Below are 24,939 nucleotides of genomic sequence, written 5' to 3'. Positions count from 1 at the left end.
AGTTAACAGAGGACCTGTGAAGTAATAATTGATAGGAGAAGATTAAGATTGCCGCAGATATTTTGCCTTATTTAAAATAGACTTTTTTTTAGGGTCTTTTGGTTCACAGTAAAATTGAATGGAAGGTACAGAGATATCCCATTTACTCCCTGCCCTCACACATGCATAGCCTCTCCTGCATGATCAACATCCCCCACCAGAATGGTATGTTTGCTACAATTGATGAAACTACATGGACACATCATTATCCCCCAAAGTTCATTGTTTACATTAGGGTTCATTCTTGGTGTAGTGCATTTTGTGGGTTTGGACAAATGAGTAATGCCATGTATGTATGCTTATAGTATACAGAGTATTTTCACTGCCTAAAAATCTTGGGTTGTGCTTATTCATCCCTCCCTTCTCCTAACCCCTGGTAACTTCTGATCTTTTCACTGTCTCCAATGTTTTTGCCTTTTCCGTAATGTCATAGAGTTAGAATCATACAGTATGTAGCCTTTTTGGCCTTTATTTTTAGTTTTATTGGTATTGCAGATTATTTACTAAGGATCTTGGTATTTTCCCAGGAGCTTATTTGTTTAATAGTTGCTTGAATAAGAGTTTTTTTTAGTGTCAGATTTAAATACTGAATAATTATTATTTAGTTTTGTTAAATATTAATAACTATTTAGCACTGTTATTATGTGAGGGCAGTTTGAATCAGTTTATAAATGAATTAGCTTATGCTTTTTATGAGTCTCACTATGTTTTTTTTTTTTTTTTTTTGACACGGAGTCTCACTCTGTCATCCAGGCTGGAGTGCTATGACGTGATCTCGGCTCACCACAACTTCTGCCTCCCAAGTTCAAGTGATTTTCGTGCCTCAGCCTCCCAAGTAGCTGGGATTACAGGCATGTGTTACCATGTCTGGCTAATTTTTTATTTTTAGTAGAGATGGCCAGGCTGGTCTTGAACTCCTGACCTCAGATGATCCACCTGCCTTGGCCTCCCAAAGTGCTGGGATTACAGGTGTGAGCCACCACACGTGGCCAGAGTCTTACTATTTCTCATGTTTAAGAGACATCCTGTAGTCTGAGTATGTGGATTATGACAACATATTAGAAGATTTTTTGAGACCTGTCTGTTGTATATGACTACATTATGCTAATACTCTAAACATTCAGTTAAAACTTCTATATTAAAAGTTAAAAAATAGGCTTTAAATATAAATATCCAGATGTTAAAGTGGTGATATATAGTGAAAAGGATATGTAAGATCTTTATTCAGGTGCTAGCTCTGTTATTACCTATGTGAACATGAACAAGTCACTTTTTGTCTGTGAACTTCATTTTCCTTCTGGGAAAGCAGAGATAACACATACTTCATAGGTTATTTTTGAGAACTTCATAAGCTGTAAGAATCCTTGTGAATTTAAACTCAGAGAAAAGTGGGGAATTGTTCAGTTAATGAGTCAGACTTGGTTACTATCATAGACTTAAATTTTTTTGTTTTGAAGATTAATAGTAAAGAAGGGAAATAATGATTTGGGGCTAACAAGTCAATACTACCAAAAAGATGGTTATTTAGGAGCATCTGAGAAAAAAATGACTGTATTTTTTGCTGAAAATGTCTCACTGATTAAGCCTTGTCTTCTTCTGAAAGGTATACCCTTTGGGATATTCTCATTGTGTGCTTGGGTCTTAATCATATTTATTACCTAGTTGTCAGCTTGAGATGTTAGTCTTCCTTCCAAAAGCATAAATTATGTTGCCACATTTTTGGATAGTGTCAGAGACACATTATTTCCTGTTTGTAGGAAGAAAATGCTAGATTCTAAAGCACTTATGACCAGTCTCTGTATGGGTTAAGCCACGAGGGCAAGGTTTAGATGGAAAGATTCTTGGGAAGAGAATAGAAATAGGCTTGTAAAGTTAAATTACTGAGGGAGGTGTTGTATTGAATACAATTCTAGTTTCAATCAAAATGTCCCTATAGTTTAAAATACTTAGAGAAAAATGGTAAGTGACATGATAATGAATTAAAATTATAAAAAAAACTATACACTTCTGAGTTTGAGAATGGTTGATGGTGATTACTTCGAGATAAAGGTGTAATTGCCATCTCCTGTTAGTACCATTGACATGCTTATTATATTGTAATATCAACTTTTTGTATTTATACTAATTTACTTTCTTCTGTTAACTTCAAAGTGTATCGTATATCTAAAGACAGAACGGTGGAATATCCTATGACAAAAGATGTAAGAATGACTGTTAAACCACTAACCCCTAAAGTAGACATGGGGAATCAAAAAGGAATTGTCACCAGCAAATAAGAAATAGTACAGACAATTCCTGTTAGGTGTTACCTGATTTATGATATTGAGAATGGGGAGAAGAAAATTTTAAAAGCATTCTAGAGAAGCATGCAGTCAAACAAACTTTATTTTTTGAATGTATTTGTTTGGAAGAACTTTTTTTTTTGTAGCAAGCACATAGAAGGTCATTTTAGAGAATTGAATTGGGTGACAAGATAGATAATATTCTCTCCCTGATAGATAATATTCTCTCCCTGAAACTGGTTTCTCACTACCCAGGCTAAACGTAGGGAAATTCAATGGTCATAACATCTCATGAATTCTTTCTGGACATTTAATGTCATCTGTTGAAAGCAGGATGGGCCAGGTGCAGTGGCTTACACCTGTAATCCCAGCACTTTGTGAGGCTGAGGCAGGAGGATCACTTGAGTCTGGGAGTTTGAGACCAGTGTGAACAACATGGTGAAACCCTGTGTCTCCTAAAAATACAAAACATTAGCTGGACGTGGTGGCATGTGCCTCTGGTCCCAGCTCCTTGGGAGGCTGAGGTGGGAGGAGTGTTTGAGACTGGCAGGCAGAGGTTGCAGTAAGCCGTGATCATGCCACTGTACACCAGCCTGGGCAACACAGTGAGACCCTGTCTCAAAAAAAAAATTAGACTGGTGTGGTGGTGCCCATGGGTAGTCCCAGCTACTCAGGAGGCTGAGACAGGGGAATCTCTTGAGCCCAGGAGTTTGAGACTGCAGTGAGCCATAATCACACCACTGTACTCCAGCCTGGGTGACAGAACAAGGCCCTGTCTCCCCCAACCAAAATAAATAAATAAATAAATAAAAAATTAAAAAAAAAAAAAACAAGCAAAAAAGGATAAAAAAGGAGGGGGGTGGTATGACAATTTGTTTAGCCTACAATGGAGAAGTAAGAGTACAGTTGTTGAGTGAACTGCATGAATTTGGGCCCATACTTGTCCGTTTTGGATTTTATGATAAAGTGAGAATCAACTATGATTTTTTATTATTAGAGGTCTCATCTTTAACATGGTCTGATTGTCTGGTTGTTTAAATTGACTTGCAACAGTGATAGTTCCAAGCCCTCAGTTAAGGAAGTAGAGCAGCACAGTACCTTATTTCACCTTTCTGTAGCATTCTATTCCATAGTGGTTTAAAATTCACTTATTGAATAAATAAGAGTATATTTGATATTTGAATCAGTTTCAACTCTGTTCACTGAAGTGCTGGTTAAACTCAAGATTGCAGTTAGTGGTCTTTGTAAAATTCTTCTCTGACCAGCATTCTGCTGCTTAAAATGGTTCTGTGGCTTCTAGTTGCCCTTAGATCAAGAAAAACTTACTTAAATTGGCCTAAAAGACCTATCCTACCTGGCTCTGCTTGCCTCTTCAGCTTTTTCTCTTTTTCACTCCAACATTAGCATTCTGTACCCCAATGAGACTAATTTATAGACAATAAGTTCTCGTTACCTGGGCCTTTGTTTCATTTTTAAAATTTGGATCATATCTTCTCATTTTTTCAGATACAATTTAAATGTTTAGTGGCCTCTATAAATTTTCCTTGCTGTGTGCTACTATATCACAAAATTCACTGGATTTACTTATTTGTAAATATAATGCAGTAGGCTCTCACTAAATAATTTTTGAATCAAGGTGATCTTGAGTGATTAGGGAGAGAGCAGAGACATCAACTTGAATTGACCTTTGAAGGAAGGGAAGAACATTCAAAATAAGGAATATAGTTTGAACAAAGACATAGTGGAAGTACTTTTGTTCCTAAATTTGAGAATTAAGAAAACATAGTATATCAAAAAGCAAAGAAAAACTAGGAAAAAATGTTTGCAATTCATATCATAGGAAGACAGCTGATTTCATAAATATATAAAGAGCACGAACAACTCAATGGGAAGAAGACCAACAATTGGATAGAAAAATGGACAAAGATACAAAGAGTATTAATATTTCATAATAAGAGAAATGCAAAATTAAAACTCTAATGAGATGCCTTTTTTTAAAACCTAATTGGCAAAGAAACAAATTTTGAAAACACAATGTGTCATTGAGGGTATAGGGAACTAGGCAAGTGTGATCATTGCTAATGGGAGTATGGATTTGTGCAATTTTCATTGAGGTCAGTTTGGAAAATTTGAAATATATATAGCATTTAAGTTTTCTACTAGATTGTATCCTATGGATCCTGTAATTGTGTGAAATAACATATATTTAAGGATACTCTTGGCAATGACTGGAAACAAATGCCCATCCTTAGGGGACTGGATAAATAAATTATAGTATATATAATGAAATATTTATGTTGTTAAAAATAAGGCAGTTTATATATACTGAAATGTAATAATCTTCAGGATGTAGTAAGTCAAAAAGGAAAATGCAGAACAATGAATAGATTATTTTGGAGGAGACTTAAGAAATGTATTTTCTTATATATGCATAGAATATTTCTGGAGGGAATTATAAGAAGATGAAAAATGTCTCTGGGGATTGGAACTTCGTAGCTGAAGAACAGGGATAGAGGTTATTTTCCATTGTATTCCTCTTTTGAGTATTGTAAATTTTGTATTAGGTAAAAAATAAAAACAAAGAAGAAATATATTCAACTCAAAATGTACTTCTGCATTACATATAGCCAACTCTGAGAAATTAGGGAATAGAGAAATGAATTTAAAAAGAATCCTGCAGTTCATGTATCTGATAAGGGGTTACTATCCACAGTATATAATTTGAGAGGCTAGGGCAGGTGGATCACCTGAGTTCAGGAGTTCAAGACTAGCCTGGCCAACATGGTGAAACCCCGTCTCTACTAAAAATACAGAAAGTTAGCTGGGAATGGTGGCCTGTAATCCCAGCTACTCAGGAGGCTGAGGCAGGAGAATTGCTTGAACCTGGGAGGCAGAGGTTGCGGTGAGCTGAGATTGCGCCGCTGCACTCCAGCTGGGTGACAGAGCAAGATTCTGTCTCAAAAAACTCCGAACATCTCAACAAGAAAAAACAACAAGATTAAAACATGGGCAAATGGTTTGAATTGACATTTCTCCAAAGAAAATATACAAATAGCCAATAAGGGCATGAAAAGATGCTCAACATCATTAATCATTAGGGAAATGCATATCAAAGGCCTAGTGAAATTGTGTCTCACATCCATTAGGATGACTGCTATGGAGTTTTTTGGAAGCATCTATGGGCAGAGCTGACAAACCTGTTCTTTCTCTTTTTTTAAAAAAATTAATATTTAAAAATATAATTGTACTACTTTTATCTTAATATTGTAAAATATGTTGTCCTTTTGTTCTCCTGCTGCTCTGAGAGTATGTGTGTGTGTGTGAGTCTGACTTCTGGATGCAGATATTTTGTTCTTGATGTTGTCTTATTCTGCTTCTCTCAATGTAAGAGAGAGGATTGGGGTTTTTGTCTTAGTTTGGGTTTTGGTCTTTTTTCTACTTTGTCTCACTTTTGTTTTGTTTGGGGTATAAACCATTCTCAGGGATCCTTTAATTTTCTGCCTGTTTTGTTTCTTGCCATGCTGATTCTGCTTCATTCTTAGGGTAGCCAGTTACCTTCCTTCCCTCATGAAAAAAAAAAAAGCCAATATACATTATTTTTATACATGTTGAATGTAAACCTCCCCTTCTCAGCTGCTTTTCTCTCACCTTATTTTGCTGCTCTGTTACACTAAGCCTGAGTTCTGTTTGTCCTCTGCTACAAAGTCCACCTTTTCGATTTTTCCCAGTCAATGGAATAGAACATGTCTAGAATACAAAAAGCAGATGACATATTATTCCAAAGGTAAATGTGTACATATAAATTCATTGGGCCTTATTGATTTTCTCTGTGATAGGTGACATATCTAATTTAGTTGCTTTGTTGATGTTTTACACTTTTATCTCTTCATTCAATAACTTTGCTCTTTCTCTCTTTGCATTAAAGAAATATGAACTGAATTCATAGAGTCGGTAGGAGCCATACTTAATTTTTTTTATTATACTTTAAGTTCTAGGGTACATGTACACAATGTGCAGATTTGTTACATGTGTATACATGTGCCATGTTGGTGTGCTGCACCCATTAACTCGTCATTTACATTAGGTATATCTCCTAATGCTATCCCACCCCATCCCCCCACCCCACGACAGGCCCCGGTGTGTGATGTTCCCCATCCTGTGTCCAAGTGTTCTCATTGTTCAGTTCACACCTATGAGTGAGAACATGTGGCGTTTGGTTTCTGTCCTTGGGATAGTTTGCTCAGAATGATGGATTTCCAGCTTCATCCATGTCCCTACAAAGGACATAAACTCATCCTTTTTTAGAGCCATACTTAATTTTAAGTATAGAATTTGTCCTTCAGCCAGGTATTATGTTGGTCGCTTTATTTCCTTGATCTCTTTTTCTTCCTGATTCTTAGGTATTAAAGCTATAAGATGGACACTGTCCACACCTTTTAATGATTCTGAGTTCATTTGTTTTGCTAATTTTTCTCTCCTGCTAGGAGATGTGCGGAAAAAAGTCTGAAGAAAAGTATTTTCTGTTCAGCTTCTTTTGGAAATACTTAAAGTAGTCAAAAGGGAATGAAAGGTATATTCTTAAGGATTGCTATTTGATTATGGAATAAAAAAGATTTTGAGTAGTTATCTGAAGTGTGATTCTCTCTTGGAAAATCTAACATCCTATTAGTGTTGATTTACATATCTTTTGCTTTTAACAAAGATGTGATTGGATCAGAAAATATAAAGGCTATACATTTGCTCTCATATAAAATTTAATTTTAGGGTAACATGATCTTCTAGCTAATTTTTATCTTTGTTTAAAGTATTTTTGACTGAGGATTCTGGTTGGTTAGAAGCCATGCTGTTGAGGCCAGTACGTTGGGGATTAATCAAGAGTGGTCTTGCTGGCTTACAGAGAAGGCTTATCTCATTTCTTTGCCCAATACATATTTTTGTTCTCAAGCAAACTAATATAGGGAAATTGGTGTCAGGGGAGGGGTTTGTTATACTAGCAGTCCCTACCAGGTACAGGAGGTGACTAGTACAGTGGTTAACATCAGCTTTGTATTTGAAAAGGAGAGCACACTAATGTGATTATGAATGTTTTAATAGATAGATAATGAACTACCGGAGAAAAAGTAGTAGTTTAAAATTAATTGCAGTTTTGGTTTAAAAATGTGGTTGACTTTGTTCTGTATTTGCTTTTATATTTGCCGAAAGTATTACACATAAAGATTATGCTTTAAATACTGTAAAATGTTTTTCTAGCATTAAGTAAATGATTGTGGAAAATGTTATATTTGAAAGGTCATGTTGATTTTCTGGCATTTCCAGTTTTACATTTTGTATATACAGTTGGATTGCTTTAGTTTCTAGTCGAGTGTTAGAAGATCCAGGTAATAAATGTAGAAGATAAATTGCAAAAGGGCAAAATTTTTTAGAATGCACATATATTTTATGTTTCTTTTGTTTCAACAGTGAAATTTCAAATTCTAAGAGGCAATTGAGAGTGCTGAAATGACAGCAAGATAATAAGGACCTTCAGTAATTGTGAAGTTTAAAGACAACCCTGATAATATTTTTTATTAATTGATGTTCCATATAGACTTTGTACTTTTCTTCCTTTTCTACCCCTTCTCCATTTGAATGAGACTTGAACATTTACCTTTTACATAGTGGATTGAATTAATTGTGTATTCAGAACACTTTTCCAAATAAGTAGTATCTGAATGCTGCAGTAGCAGTTATGAAATCAATAACTCATCGTGCCCTGTGTTTTATTGGGAGTGTTGAATATTTATTGGGAGTTAGGAATAACTGGAGGCAGTGTAGCATAGTGCTTAAATACCTAGTTTACAGGGTCAAATAATCTGGATTCAGCTCTGCTACTTACTGTTTCTTTGACCTTGGGAAGATTCCTTAAGCACTCTGAGCATCGGTTTATATCTTTTAAAATGGGGATAAAAATAAGGTTAATGTAGAGATTAAATGAGGTAATTAAAATAACAATTTTCGATATTACTGTGTTTAACACAGTGATATAAAATTTTAATCAACACAAAATGAATATTCTCTACTAGACTGAGGTTTTTATTTTATTAGTTTCACAATAAAAATATTTAGCTTTTTTCTTTTCCCAATTAATGCTTCATTCAGAGTTTGTATATTTTTTGTCATAATTTATGGAGGAGTAATATTGACTGATTTTTGTGAATGGCTAATCACTCTATTAAAAATGAAACAAAACCTTACTATACCATTAGCCAAATATTTTTATATTTTATATTTGATAATCTAATATTTGTACTGAGATTAATATCCAAAATATATGAAAATGTTGATATGATTTTGGCTGAGGAAAACTAACCTTTTAAGTATTTCTTGGAGGATTCTGTTACCTACGTCTCACTTTTATTTTTAAAACTCACCTTTCATCAGGGATTTTATTATGGCTGGTTTTGCTTAACATGTATGAAGAGGTGAAATTTTCACTTTTCTTTTTAATTACTTGGATAACAGTTGGTTAGGGACAGGTCTTTTTAGGTGATATGCCTCGTCTTTTTTGCAGAAGAAAGCTACATTAGGTTCTGAGAAACTTTATTTTTCAAAACTGGTAGATATTAATTTAAATTGCATCAAATCTCTATATGGCTCATATATTTTTTATCTAGCTCATATATTCCTTAAAACCTATCAAAATTGTTACTGAATTTTCTTTCTAAGCCATTTATTGTCACAGTCATTGTGAAACTCCCTAATATCATTTGACGTTGATGAGACAATAAAAATAAGTTTCTTATAAAATGGGAGAGATCAGATTATTCTCAAGGCTACTAAGCTGCCGTTTAAGATGAAAACAACCTTCCTAGTGACCAGTATAAAAATAATTTAGTTTTATTTACTATTATTGGTGCTTATTTGCAAATGGAGCCATAACTTATCTTTGCTGCTGAAAGCAGGAATATGTTAGAAACTTCCCTAAATGAGTGTCTTTTCCCATATTACCCAACTACCCACTTGTGTTTATTAAATGAACGCAGGTATGACGTAAAGATCAGACAAGAAATTTAACAATGTTATCTTTAGAAGTGTAAATAATTTCGTGAGTATGTTGACCTTGTAGCAGAAGTCAGAAATGGCCTTTGAACATGGGTGTAGTGATGATGATAATGGGACATATCATGGAAGATAAGTAATTTTAGTACTGTGAGGGAGGGGCCATTCTGATATTGGAAGGTAAAGGCCTGAAGTTAGAATCATAGAATCATAGATAATTGGAGCTAAGGTCATCTATTCAAATTGCTTACTCATTGGCATAGCTAAGACTTGAATCCAAATCTTATTTCTGACTTGGTACAAAGCATAGCAGGAACAGAAAACACTTAGCCCTAGAACAGAGTGGGCACTTGGTCTTTGGGAGGGACGCATGCATGGAGAGGTAGTATCAGATTAGTTGCATGGCTGTCAATACAGCCTGATCTGGCCGCTTATTTTCTCCATTACTCTCCTGACTGGCATTTAAAGGAGTGGAATGTCGTCTGACACAACCATATGAAACTATCAACATTGTAAATGGGTGGTAATATAAACCATATCTACAATTAAACAAACAGTCGAGATACATTTATTTAGCATCTGCAAATGCTTAGCAAAATTCTAAGAATTTTAGGATGTATAGAAAAGAGTGAGACATGACCTATGTATACCCTTTAGGGGCTTACAACTTAGTTGGGGAGTTACCTATAAAACGGTAACTAACACTCTTGGGTGCCAAATGAAGGTGTGGCTAGTGAATGCCAGAGGAGTTTGGAAGTGGAAGAGGGCCTTGTGGGTTCCAGTGCTAACATAGGGTTTCCCAGAGAGATGAAAATCAAGTTTGGTTGCTTCTCACCTCGTTAGATCTTATGAATAATTTTATGTGTTCAGCTGTAAAGGTTTTGGATTCACTTAACTTGTTACAGAGCCTGGACTTGATTGCAAGTGTTTCCCTGACTTCCAGTCAAGTGCCATTCTGCAATTGCACAATGTTGTGCACAGGTTGGCAGGAGGTTTCTGTTGGAAGAAGCCCATTTTTGCTTATTAGTCTTCATTGTGTTCACCAGCAGATCAAATTCACCCCACTGGTCTTCTGGATGTTTTATGATGGAGCACCCCCAGTTTCAGTTACCCGGAGCCCCTGTTGTTTCTAGATTGCGAAAATAGCTAAAATTATTATTTAAATATGAGTTTGGTGGATCTTTTCCTTTAAGGTAATCTTTCTACTAAGAAACTATTAAAGTGAGGTGGGTATTTGTTTACAGTATATGAAACATAGCAGCAGCTGGCATTTACAGTGGGCTTCTGTTGTTCAATTAGATTATTTTGGTGTTCTGTTATGAATCATTAACTTGAAGATTGGTACATAAATAAAGCCATTAAAAATAATAAGTAAATTTAGCAATAGCTGCATCAGAGAATAAATATACTTATCAAAAACCCATTTTGTTTTCCCTCTACCTGGATATTTCTGTATTCAAATGGTATTTCTCATTTTAGCACAAAGAAAGGCCTATAAAGCTGACAGTTGAATTTAGTCTAACCAGGAAATATGAAATACATTAGAGCTTGAATTATATAGTGCAAACCTCAATCCACTGCTGATTCTTTAAGGCAGTGTTTTTTAACCTTTTTCTTTTTTTCTTTTATTCTTATTTTAATGTAGTGAACCCTTCTTCAAAGAAAATCTTGGTTGGAATTCCATTATTGAAAAAAAAAAAAAGAAACAGATTAAAAAAAAAGCAGAGTGGCTCTGATTGAGGCAGTTCAGAACTCTGTTCACTTAGCACCTGCTCCCCCTGGCCCTTGAGACTCCAGGGAATCATTAGGAGACCATGAAGCACAGACTGAAAAATAATTGCTTTGAAAGAAAATCTAACTAAACACTTCCTAAAAATCAGCTGTTAATTGGGAAAAAAATTCTTAATGCCTTATAGTTGGGTGGATTATGAAAGTTACTTGATCCTTCTTATCCATCTTTACTGCTTTTGGACAAGAGTGTTGTGTTATGATTTATTGAAGAAAAATACAGAAAAGTCAACTTCCTGAAGTTCAATATACAGATATATATGTAGTAATCGACGTATGTTCTTTCTTTCTTTCTTTCTTCCTTTCTTTCTTTCTTTCTTTTTTTCTTTCTTTCTCCTTCCTTCCTTCCTTCCTTCCTTCCTTCCTTCCTTCCTTCCTTCCTTCCTTCCTTTCTTTCTTTCTTTCTTTTTGTGAGATGCAGTCTTGTTCTGTCGCCAAGGCTGGAGTGCAGTGGCATGATCTGCTCACGGCAACCTCCGTCTCTCAGGTTCAAGCAATTCTCCTGCCTTAGCCTCCCGAGTAGCTGGGACTACAGGCATGCGCCACCACACCTGGCTAATTTTTGTATTTTTAGTAGAGACGGGGTTTCACCATGTTGGCCAGGCTGGTCTTGAACATCCTGACCTTGTGATCTGCCCACCTCAGCCTCCCAAAATTCTGGGATTACAGGCGTGAGCCACTGTGCCCAGCCTTTTTTTTTTTTTTTTTTTTTTTTAAATGAGCCAGGGTCTCATTGCTCTGTCACCCAGGCTGGAGTGCAGTGGTGTGATCACAGCCCACTGCAGTCTCGATCTCCTTGGCTCAAGTGATCCTCCCACCTCAGCCTCCTGAGTAGCTGGGAGCACAGGCATGTGCCACCATGACTGGCTATGTTAATTTTTTTTTTTTTTTTTTTTTTTTGTAGAGACAGGGTCTTCCTATGCTGCTCAGGTTGGTTTCAAACTCCTGAGCTCAAGTGATCCTCCTGCCTTGGCCTCCAAAGTGCTGGGATTACAGGCATGAACCACTGTGTCCAGCCCACATATTTCTTTCTGTGTATATTTATACTTACAGCATAAGTATAATTTCTTTTAAAAACCACTTTCTCCATAAATATCTTCAGCTGTGAAGTAAAACTATCAGGTAAGAGATGGAGACAGTCATTTGTGTGTACATACACCACACACACAAACTAACACACACACACATACAATTTATGGCATGTGGTTGTGCAGTGCTGTTCAATCAAGGCCTCCAGAACTTATATCACATTCTGAGTATGATGTAGTTTATATGGACAGCTAAGTGGTTAATTAATTTCTTCAATGAAACTGTATTGAACACTGAGCACTTAAGTGCAAAGCACTGAAGTATAGCAGTGAACAAGTGTTTCTGCTTGCACAGAACTCACAGCTGATTGGGGTAAGGATGAGAAAATCAGGTGTGATAAATGCTGTGCTGGGGGAGCATAGAGTTTTATGGGAACACATAGGAAGGGAATCTAAGTCAGATTTGGAGAGTCGGAGTGGACTTCCTGATAGTGACATCTAAGCTAACCTGAAGGATGGGTAAAGCTGGCCAAAACAAAGAAAGGTGGGAAGAGTGATGTAGACAGAAGGGAGAGATGTATAAGGGCCCAGAGACAAGTAAAAGTGTGGCATATTCTAGAAATTGTATGGAGGTGGGTTTGGTTGAAGCATGATGTGCTGTGAAAGAGAGGAACTGGCCCAGCATGGTGGCTGGTACCTGTAATCCCAGCACTTTGGGAAGGTGGGTAGATCACTTGAGCTCAGGAGTTTGAGATTAGCCTGGGAAACATGATGAAACTCCATCTCTACAAAAAATACAAAAATTAGCCAGGTGTGGTGGCACATACCTGTGGTTCCCGCTACTTGGGAGGCTGAAGTGGGAGGATTGCTTGTGCCTGGGAGGCAGAGGTTGCAGTGAGCTGAGGTCGCACCACGGCACTCCAGCCTGGGTGACAGACTGAGACCCTGTCTCAAAAAAAAAAAAAAAAAAAAAAAAAAGTGGAAGTGATGAGACTAGGAATCTAATCATAATTAGCCTTATATGCTAAATCTAAGCAGCTTGATATTATCCTATAGAAAATGAGGAGTTATTGAACGATTTAAAGTAAGAGAAAGTTAGGATGATTTCTATTTTTTTCATGAATGCTCACTTTGGCTCACTACCATGTTGACCTTTGGGCAGCTGTTTGGATGATAGAGTCATTCTCTGAAAGTAGAAGAACCAGAGAGTATAAAATGCTGTGTAGTTTGTCTTTCCATAACATCCCCAGTTGCCTCTATCCTTTATAAAATCCATCTTTCTTCATTTTATTTTTATGGCCCTTTTAGCCTTATCGCAAGGCTGGAATAATTCCAAAGAACAATGTTTAATGTTCAATATCTATATAGATACTATACAGAAACGTCTTTACTCTTTCGATATAGAAACTGATATGATGCCTGGCACTTAGCAGATATTCAGTAAATGTTTATTGATGTGAAAGGGGTAAATACCAAAAGAAGAGATGTTGATTCAATTTTTTTTTTTTTGGTAAGATTTCTCTGCTTTTCCTGACATGTCCTTTAGATGCAGACAATTTCAATGTCAGCTGTTTCTTAACAAACTTACAAGGGTACAACCATTGTATAATAGTACTACTAATGATAATTAATAAAACATTGTACATTTTAAATAGTCTTCAAAGTCACAAGCTTTTTGCTTTACTAGTAGATCTCAAATTCAATTAACAGTTGGATATGCAGATATAATATTCAAAGAATAGTGAAAAGCTTTAACTCATCTCAATGATTATTCTTTGGAAATTAGTGTAGAAGGATAATTTATAAATTGAAAAAAAATTTTTATATGTGCAAGGGAACTTCTTTGCTAACAAATTTCTGAGAATGATCATAAAGGGGACTTATTTTAAAACAATATTTTAGGCGGAGCACAGTGGCTCACGCCTGTAATCCCAGCACTTCCGGAGGCTGAGCCTGGTGGACCACTTGAATTCAGGAGTTTGTGACCAGCCTGGGCAACATGGTGAAACTCCATCTCTACAAAAAATACAAAAAATTAGCCAGGCCTGGTGGTGTGCATCTGTGGTCCTAGCTATTGGGAGGCAGAAGTGGGAGGATCACTTGAGCCTGGGAATTGAGGCTGCAGTGAGCTGTGATCATGCCACTGCACTCCAGTGTGGGCAACAGAGGGAGACCTTGTTTCAAAAAAACCCCAAAAAACAACAAAAAACAACCCACCACCAATATTTCATATTGTATTTAACTTAGTAGTTTGTAACATTATTTTCATGGTATTACTTAAATAAAATGAAATTACCTGATTTACCTTTTGAAGCTAAAACCCATATTTTAAAGTATTGCTCAGATTCAGAAAATTAGCAAATTCAAAGCTGTTTTTCCAGTAGTTTAAACTCATTACTGACTTTATTTAATAAGTAATCAAATTTTTTTCATATTTAGCCAGTGGGATCACCAGGCAAGCTCCCGTCTCCTTTTGATGTACTTCCATCTTTTTTCTAAGCACTTCTTAGTGGCCAAAGAAAATGTTTCAGGCTCATCTTAAACCTTCCCCACCACAGCCCCAGAATCAACCTTTACTCTGAAGAGTGCTGATTCTTTGGAGTAGGGAATGGTATTAGACCCTAAGAATTGAGTACTACATATACTCATTGCTACTTCTATATGGTTTTGCTTCCAGGGCCCCACAGCATTCTTCCCTGATTCCCACTGTGTATTTTTATCTCCCTTTTCCCACAGTCACCACTGTTCTCCCAACTCATTTGCTGAGTCCTACAATGTATCTTAAGTAGTTTCACAATTGTTTCTCTCACTGTTTGCATTCCCCACCCCCCAACTTCCCAGCCCAAATACCGCCTATAGTATTTGACTCTATACCCTTGGGTTGGGTATAATTAAATAACTGTGTCCTAAAGTTAATTGGATTAGTCCCTTTTCCTGCCCCACCATAGTTGATGACTGTTTAATTCACTCCCTTGTTTAGATTTTAAGTGTCCGATGGGGCAAAGACCATTTCTTTAGATATATCTCATATAGAATCAAAATGTGTGGTATAAATCAAGAATATTAATGAGATTGTTTTGCCCTGCATTTAATATCTTTCATTAGACACTCTCACTAAAACAAAGTGAAGTGTGCAGTTTTTTTCTTTCCTCTTCCTCTTTTTCCCCCTCTTTCTTTCCTTCCCTCCCTTCCTTCATTTCTCTTTTTTGCTTCCTTTTTTTGTTTTTTGTTTCTTTTTGATATGGAACATTTCTCTACCTTACTGCATTTTACTCAGAATAGTAGAGGCATTTCTGCTATTAATGACATACATGCATTCCTGAAAAATCTTTAATTCGCAAAATTATACCATAAAATTTTAGGGCTTATAAAGAAAATAGGGCTAGGAACAGATCATTTGAAACCAGTGACATTTTGTAAACAGAGCTGAGAAAATAGAAGTTGTCATAAAAACAAAAGCACTATTAACTCCCTCCTTGCATTTGCACCCAACATCACATCAGTCTTAGCTTGAAACCCTGGTTTTCTTCCTTTGTTGTAGGTCCTTAAAGTCATCTACTTCTAATACAGACCAATTTCATCAAAGTTGAAAATCTGCTCTAGGATATTGATCTGTTGATTTTATTCTATTTTAAACACAGGGGAAAATATCTTTGCATTTCTTCGTTGTTATGCTCAGCCTCCTTTAACAGTGGTAAGTCTTGAAGCCACCAAATGAGACTTTCACTTTAATTGGGAGAAGACTTGCTCTTGGTTGAATCAAAACCTTCATGTACTGGGGAAAATTGTGTATGAACCAGCATAGCTTTCACGTAAGACTGACGTCATTTTCCTATATATGAGCTAATTTACATTAAGAAATAGCTATTGTAGCAGAAAAGACTGTAATATTAATTTTGTTTTAGTATATAAAGATACTAAATACCTATTACTGAAGATTTAAGTAATATGGAAAAATATAAAGCATAAAGTGAAATTCCTTTCATTGCAAATAAATACTGTCATCATTTTGGTTCATATTCTTTATTATTTGACCTCTTTCTATGATGATGATGATAAGGATGACGATGAGGATGATGCTGTGTGTGTCTAAAATTTCACATAAATGGGTTCATATTAAAAATGCAGTTTTCCAACTTTTTTGGAGGAGAATCTCAAGCAATATAACGATATATTGTTCTTTTTAATGATTGCAAATTACTGTATGCATGTCATAATTTATTTACATATTTGTGAACATTTGGTTGTTTTCATTTTTTCACTGCATTAAAAATGGTATGTTGAATATCGTTGATCATATCTTTGCATCCATAAAATAAATTCCTGGAGTGGTGTTTCTGCATCAGAAGGTATATTCATGTAACATTTTGGTACATATTACCATATTAAATTTGTCAGTTTGATAGACTAAAGTAGTACTTTGTTTTTATTTATATTGATTTTATTATTAGTGTGTTTGTACATCTTTTTATGTCTTTATATACTGTCCATATTTTGTTTCAGTGAAATACCTTTCTCTCAAAATTATTGTCTTTTTTCTTACACTTTATAAGAATTGTGTAATTTTAGAGATACTGATATTATAATTTTTTATGTCCTGCTGATTGTCTTTTAACATTATTTATGGTATGTTTTGATTTTTATGTAGTGAAATCTATCAGTATTTATCTTTCATGTTTTCTGGATTTTGTAAAATGTTCAGAAAGACCTCTTTCCACCCTTAAAAGACTGTTGCCTTTATTTTCTCTTGTTATTTTTATATTTCTATTTATTACATTTAATGTTTGGCTTATCTGGAATTTATTTTCTTATAATGAATTTAATAAATATCTAGCTTTGATTTTATTCTCCTTCCAAATTGTAGCTAATTGTTTCAACATAACTTGTTAATTCAACTTCTCTTCCCAATATGAATGTCGACTTTATCAAATACCAAGTTTCTTTGCGCCCTTGGGTCTTTTTGTGCATTTTGTATTGTATTAGTCATTTCTGCAAAACAAATAACCACCCAAATGAGTGGCTTAACACATTTATTATCTCACACAGTTTCCATGGATCATCAGAAATTTAGGAGCGGGTCAGCTTTGTAGTTCTGATTCAGTGTTTCTCTTAAGGTTGAAGTTAAGATTTCAACTCTAGCCACAGTTGATGAAATTTCACAGGTATCTTAAAACAATGTCTTCCAATTTATAGGCAAGTATGCAGAAATCAAAACAAGGCATATAAGAGTGGAGAATAATCTAAATGAGATCGCAGTTCCATTTGCTGTAATACCACAGGCTCGTTATAATACCTGGACTTTTTGTGCAACAGACACTTGAGTCTGGGTAATGCTGTGCTCCATCTGCTTTTATCTCCAGGCCACTCAGGATGAGCTTCTTTGTACTCTGGCCTCTTGGCTGTTTTATTTATTTATATATTTATTTTTACTTTTTCTTTTTTAACATATGCTGCTAACTTGGCCTTTGTTGCCATTTCAGCAAGTGTGCATGCATGTTTGTGGGTACACTTGCACTTATAAGCTAAAAGGACCATAAGCACTCATTCCAAGGGAGTTTATTTCTGTTGCTTTCACCTTAAATTGCATAAATCTTTTCCTCTGGCTTGCATCTTCAGTACTGAGTCTGCACTGTTGCTGTTTGAACTCCCCATGGACTTGCAGCTGCCATACATGGGCTGTGGGCACCTTTCCAAATCTTCAAGCCATAGTCTGAATAGATTTTATTTTTGACAGACTAATTGGAGCCTTAATGTGCTTTCCTGATGGGGGAGCCTGTGTTTCTAATTTTTTTGTATTTATCATTTTGTAAAGAGTAGTAATAGTCCCTGGGCTAGCTATAAGTTTGCTGGTTAAATTGTATTTTTCAGTCCTACTTTTTTGTGACTTTCTCTTTCCATTTTTGTCCCTTGGGGTCTAGTGGCCTGGTTCTTTTGAGAAGCCTTCCTACTCCTTACTCCCAACCCTGATCAAAGGAAAAGCCATGTTGTAAGTATGACTTGAGTTGATATGGCATTCTAGTAAAGGCATTTGCATTCTAGTATAGATAGCAATATATTTGAGGCATGAAGAGTAGGGATCAGGATAGGATTTTCATGAGACCCAGAAACCATGTTCTTTAAAAAAGTTTTTCAATTCCGCTTATTGTTGAGCCCTAATAAGACCCTTGTACCATTCTAAAATAAGACCGAAGTAGGGCTGCAGTGTAAGAGAAGTGAATATGAAGCAGTGTCAGATAGTAGGAAAAAATGTGAGGTAGCAAAGTAGATAAGGAACAGCAAAGCTTGGTACTTGGATGACCGTGCTTTGGAAACTGGCTGTCACATGGTTTCTAGTGATACTTTTCCATTACTCATGTTATTGCCTAATGCCCACTTTCTAATATTTTGTACCCTTCTTTTTTTAGGTTCTGAGTGTTACTACCTTTTTCTTATTTCCCCTGTCTCACTTCTTCTAAGTTTTGATTTTCGAAAGGTTCTTGAGATTTTTTTTTTCTAAAAAGAGTGCTTTTTCCATTTATAGGCCTTCTTAATTTTTTTAAAGCCAATTTTGAACACAGCCCAAATGCCAAATAATGCAGTATTTTCTTCTTAGCTATTCAGTGAGTATTCCTGATGCTGGTAATATATCCTTTTACTAACCCACTGTATTATTACTTCAAGAAAAAATGGACTTATGGTGAAAAGTATCCTCTAATTGCTTTGCTTGGGTTATGGATAAGTAGCTGGTCTGTTTCATTTATATACATATTTAAGTCCTCACATTGTTAGCTTAAAATTCACGTTGCCTTTAGCTTCTACTTAATGATAGCAGTTATGCTTTTCTATTAAATTGGAAAAAAATAGAGTACAGTGTTGAAATCCAAATTTTGTGGTTATTAGGGTTTAAAGCTTACCAAGCTTCTCCTTGCTAATGGTTATCATTTAATAGGATTTTTCTCTGTAAAAAGCTATTCACTGTCTTATTAATTTTTATGGTAAACTTTTTGCAGAATTTATTTCATTTTAATAACTGAAATTTGAGATTAGGCCTTGGTTGTAAATGCTGTTAAGTGGTGTCTATTTGGAGTTACAGGATAAGGATAATTTATAGGATTAGGATGGCCTGAGCCAGTTCTTAGAGAGTCCTAGGTTATTGTTAAAGGATTTTGCTTTATATGGTTTCCAAAATTACTGGAGCCATGAAGATGTCCATATTGATGAGAAAAAAAAAAAAGAAAACAACTAAAACAAGAAAAATTCGTATTCAGGCCGGATGCAGTGGCTCATGCCTGTAATCCCAGCACTTTGGGAGGCCGAGGCGGGCGGATCACAAGGTCAGGAAATTGAGACCATCCTGGCTAACACGGTGAAACCCTGTCTCTGCTAAAAATACCAAAACAAAATTAGCTGGGTGTGGTGGTGGGTGCCTGTAGTCCCAGCTACTCTGGAGGCTGAGACAGGAGGATGGCGTGAACCCGGGAGGCGGAGCTTGCAGTGAGCTGACACCACTGCACTCCAGCCTGGGCGACAGAGCAAGACTCTGCCTCAAAAAAAAAAAAAAAATTAATATTCAGTCTTATGTCTCACTTTGCTTAATATATGTCCTGTTCGCTGATCTGGCCAGCATTCTTGCTATCTCAGATGGGCTGTATGCATCTTCATTCTAATTATATTTTTCTTTTATCTGAGTGACTTAACAGATGTAATTTATTCTTTTATTTCCAAAATTTTGAGGAAAAATTTTAAACATACAGAAACATTCTAAGAATTTTATAATGAACATTTTTAAACCCACCACCTACATTCTAATTCCTTTTTTTTTCTTTTTAGCCTTTCTCATCATGAATTTTTTTCCTGTAATTCCAGTTTTCTTCCTTTTTATTCTTTCCTCAATGAATATTATATAATCTATCCCTGTGGTCCAATTCTGGCACTAAGTCATATATTTCCTTTTATTTTGCTTTTAAAAAAATCTCAAGACACCTAAGACAGTGCTGAATACATTCTTGTTAACTGGTTAATATCAGTACATATGATTGCCCCTAACTGGTCAAATCTTAGAACAGCATGAGGTTCAAAGCAGAACAAAATGATTATGTATTAGGTGTCTTATCACCTAGAAGATGGGCTTTGTTGGTTTATTGTCTGTAATGGACATCCTTAATTCTGTTATCCTTTTTTGATTTGTTATTACTAGTCCTCTTCCTTAGGCATAGCTAATGCTTTATCTGAAGAAATATCCTTTATTTGATGATCTAGTCATTTTCTTTACACAAATGCTTATGTAAACAAAACAAAACAAACACATATGAACATTTTGAACCTCTGGAAACCCTGCAAGGTTTCACAGATGAAAAATTTTGCTTACTGAGATAAAGTAATTTCCACACTGTTGAATCACGATTTGAACTGAGGTCTTCGATTCAAAGCCCACCAGGTTTTCACTGACTTTCCCTCTTTGCTGATGCTGCTTCTGAAGAGCACCTTGGATAGGATGGGGCCTGCTTTTCCACTGAATCAGAGGGAAGGGTGTGCATAAATGCATGATGTTTGCAAGTTGAAGGAGTCCTTACCAAAAATCAGGAAGCCTTTATGAATTTCTGTATCCTAGTTGTTTCCTGGTTGTATTTTCTCTCTACATCAGTTGTACTAGAGCATGACCTTCAAATTCATTTGTTTTTACATATTGCTGACTTAAAATTGAATACATCAGTTTTAACCTCTCTTCTCTTAGTATCCAGATGCTTATCAGTTTACCAACAGAAAGTCACAATTATCTCCATGAAAGAAGCAATTTTATAGGGCTTAGCTTCATCATTGTATCAGTGTTGACTTTTTTATTGGGTATCTTTGCCAAAAAATGACTAACTTTATGCCTTACATAATTACATTTCTCCTCCTTTATTATTTTTGGCTGGTTTTCCTCTTTCTTTCTTATTTCTTTTTTTGTGTATGTGCCATTTTGGTCTTTCCTGAGAATTTTCAAGTGAGAACTACTAGGTCAGACAAGACTAAAGATAAAGAATTTGATACTGGTATTCATGTTCTAAAGAGTACTAAGTGTCTGTTTATAAAATATTGTTTACTTATAATGTGAAAGGAGCAAGATAGTCCTGAAAAAAATTTTTAAATTGCTTTCTATAGATTACTTGCCAGGATCTGCTTCCAGTGGAACCAAAATTGTTGTAATTCATCAGTTTTTCTTTTTTATCCTTGTATTAGGCCACATGTATCCAAATGTCTCCTGATTTTTCACATGCTTAGGCTCTGTTTGCTGAGCCAGGTTATTGGTACCAGGGGCTGCTAGAAAGATCCATGGAGGATGATAGCTGGATTATTTATGGTCATATACTTGTTTCTTGTGACCTTGTCACAGGTCCCTCTGGGGAGGAAGTATGGCTTGGTCAATCTGGTGTCTTAACATAGTGTCTAGCACAAAGCAGGCACTTAATGTTGAAAGAATGAAAATGCAAACTCTACGTGGAGAAAGGACCATGCTGACCTTGTTCTATAACACATATTTATCTCTTAGCACAATTCCATGGTGCATGGTAGGTACACATATACTGACTGATTCAGGAATTGTGTGTCAGATTTGCTTGGATCCCTACTCTTGTGTTCTCTGATATTCATAGTTTGATGGTTTCCTCTTTATAAATAAAATCTTGATTTTGTGTAGGCTTATGATGATTGAAAGGTTACATTTTACATAAGTTACTGCTTTATAACTTATTATTTTCCTCTTACCTTCAAACCTCCCACGCAACTTTTAAATAGTTTTTATAATTAGGATGACTTGTGGTGGATTTATCCACCTGGTTGCCATGGATGAGTGATTGGTGACTTTGTACAAGCTAAAATATAAGCAGGCTTAAGAACAATTTTAGATGAATTAATGCATGATCAAGCCACAAGTTATTACGGGAAGGAGAGAAATTTACAGTGTGGGTTGTTATGTGGTTGAGGTCAGCATCACCAAGAAACTCTCACTTGTAAGTGCTGTATGCCAGGTGGCAAATATGATTTCACTTGATTCTGAAAGCTTATTTAAAAAATATTCTCAGTTTAAGCACTTCAACAATGAACTGGGTGTACTTACAATTTTAAGCAATAATTTTCTCAGGAGCAGTGTTTTGAACCTCAGTGACTTCCATAGTTACAAGAAGAATGAGGTAACTGATAAAAATTATTCCCTTTTTGCTGGGGATGATTTTAGTACCTGATTGTTATTGCTTAGATGAAATTTTCCCAGAGGAAGTCGGGGCTAGGTACTTATTACTGTGGTGGTTTTAAACATTTAAGGTGTGAACAAAAGACCGGATCATCTGAATGATTCTTTGGCAATTTACATAGACAAGGAGGTGCATTAACTTTGCCAATATGTGAATGCCATAAAACTTTAAGAAAATTATTGGATATGACAACATAGAAATGTTGTGTTCATTTCTTCATGTATGAATGGCTTCTTTAGTATTTACATGATAGAAGCTTTTAACAGTGTTTTATTATTATGAAATATAGGTGCCCCTCACAATTCAGATAAAACAGGACTGAATTGAGCGTTTTCTTTTGAGCCTCTGAAAATAGCAACCACTTGTACCTTGTTTCCAGGGTAGCTTTTATTGCTCTTGCTTCCTTGGCTTGGAGCAGGATCAGCACATATCAGATTGAGACATCTCCCACATGCTCCTTTATAATCTCTCAGAAAAACACTTGCCCTGACTTTGTTGTGCAGGCGATGGTAGCAATGCTCTGGTCAGCAGTCAAGTTGTGGAAATGAGAAGTGAAAGAGCAACGGTGTTCAGGTCTTTATCTATATTTAAAATGTTCTTTTACATCATTTGCACTGGTTTCAGCTCCCTCACTGTTGGGTCTTTTAACCAGTTGTTTAAAAAAAGTTAATTCTTTTTTATTTTCAATACTTAAAAAAGTCTCAAACCATAAAGGCAACTCACTTTTTCTTAGTCAATAGTGATCTCAGTGTTTGTTTTAGTATCTGCCAAAGTTCTTAAGAAACAGTTAAAAGACAATAAAAAGTTATAGAAATAAAGAATTCTGGCTTAGAAAGAACCTTAGATATTAAATCTACCCCCCCCCCCTTTTTGGAGACAGGGTCTTGTTTGGTCACCTAGGCTGTAGTGTGGTGGCACAGTCATAGCTCACTGCAGTCTCAAACTCCTTAGCTCAAGCAGTCCTTCCACCTCAGCCTCCCAAGTAGATAGGACTACAGGTGTATGCTACCATGCCTGGCTAATTTTTAAATTTTTAGCAGATGGAAGTCTTGCTGTGTTGCTCAGGCTGGCCTCGAACTCCTGACCTGAAGTGACCCTCTTGCTTGGCCTCCCAAATAAGCCCCTTCTTGTTACACATGAGGAAACAGGCCAGAAGTGACTTGTTCAAAGTCATGGAGCTGGTTATAGACAGAGACAGATATCTACCTCAGGTCTCTTGAGTCTCATTACCATGCTCCTTTTTGGGTACCAGTGACTACATGGAGTAGAAGTAATGTAGGAGAGCATTACTGGAAAAGAAGAGGAGGCTTACAATTCAGGAAATGTTTATTTAATGCAACTTTTATTAATGTTTCCCCCTTAATTTACATTTTAATCATGCATACTACCTTATAACTAAGATAGCTGTGGCATCATATTTGGAAGCATTCCGTTTCTGTCCTGCAGGTATCCTCAGCTGTTTTGTGAAGGTCCATGCATGCAGGGCATGATGAACAGCAAAGAGAGGACATGTTTCCATTCTGTGCCTCTTAAAATAAAAGTAGCGAATATTTGACAGAACTTTCCAGAAGTTTCCAGAAATATAGATAGCCTGCACTGGCTACATAAACAACATTATAGTCAGTTAAATATATTGATTGCTGCATAAACAGGAAAGAATCTTGCTCAGTGTTATTTGTACTACTTAGAGCAGCAGAGATTGGGGTGAGAGTGTGGTTTGTTCATTGTGATGGGATAGAAATTAACACTAGTGTTACCCCATATTATCTGTATATCATAGTAACTTCCTAGGGCAGATACCATCTTTCTGTTTTAGAAACCAGCAAAAATTCAAAGAAGAAAATAGTAATCGTCTCCATTCCTAGCATATAGAATTAACTACTGCTAGCATTTTGATGCTGCTTTCTTCCCTCTTTTGGTATACTTTAATAATTACACAAGTAACATATGAGTGGTTATTAAACAATTAAAACAATATAAATATTCCATTTTAAATACTTTTATGTGCACATATAAATGTATGTAGAAATGTAAGGTATTGTTTAGTGAGAGTTTTTGAATGGTACTATACTGTATGCTTAGCCATCTTTATATCCTCTGTACTTAGCATTGCTGCTTGATAGCAAATAAATGCTTACTGAATTAAAAATTCACGTAATAAATTCTGTATATACTCTATCCAAACTGAACTTATTTTAGTTTCTTAAACAGCTACATTTTATTTTGCCCCTAGGCCTTCATATATGTTACTGCTTTTACCTGAAATGCCGAGGTCTTGCCTCAAATGCCATTTTTTGGGGGTGGGGGTGGAGTGGGGCAGGCCTTCCTTGATCATTTTCTGATGAATAGACAGCCTTGCTTCATGCTGTCATGCTTCAGGGCCATCGTCCCTTTTAATGCTCATCCATTGGAAATAATTGTTGAAGGGCAGTCTTCCTTGGCATATTGTAACTCCTTGAGGGCAGGGAGCACATCTGCTTGTTTGCCAAAAAAAAAGTTTGAGGAATGGAATTATGAGCATATTTTTAGTATTAAATATTTTGACATGTAATT

The 24,939-nt window shown here is 35.9% G+C and overlaps 1 protein-coding gene across 10 annotated transcripts in view; it reads left to right on the top strand.

Annotated features, from left to right (window-relative positions):
* The window catches only part of IMMP2L (inner mitochondrial membrane peptidase subunit 2), a 1,183,069-nt gene that overhangs the window by 11,848 nt on the left and 1,146,282 nt on the right, over positions 1-24,939 (top strand). The window contains exon 3 of one of the 10 annotated variants that reach the window (XM_003951112.5): positions 18,094-18,161. The exons of the other annotated variants lie outside the window; for them this stretch is intronic. The gene's annotated coding sequence lies outside the window, so the exon portion shown is untranslated. The remainder of the gene's footprint in view (positions 1-18,093; positions 18,162-24,939) is intronic. 10 annotated transcript variants of the gene reach the window in all.

Source organism: Pan troglodytes, chromosome 6 (genome assembly GCF_028858775.2).
Source record: "Pan troglodytes isolate AG18354 chromosome 6, NHGRI_mPanTro3-v2.0_pri, whole genome shotgun sequence".
In the NCBI taxonomy this organism is placed as follows: Eukaryota; Metazoa; Chordata; class Mammalia; order Primates; family Hominidae; genus Pan; species Pan troglodytes.
The sequence above is the reverse complement of the archived record's forward strand: the minus strand, read 5'-3'. Positions and strand labels throughout refer to the sequence as shown.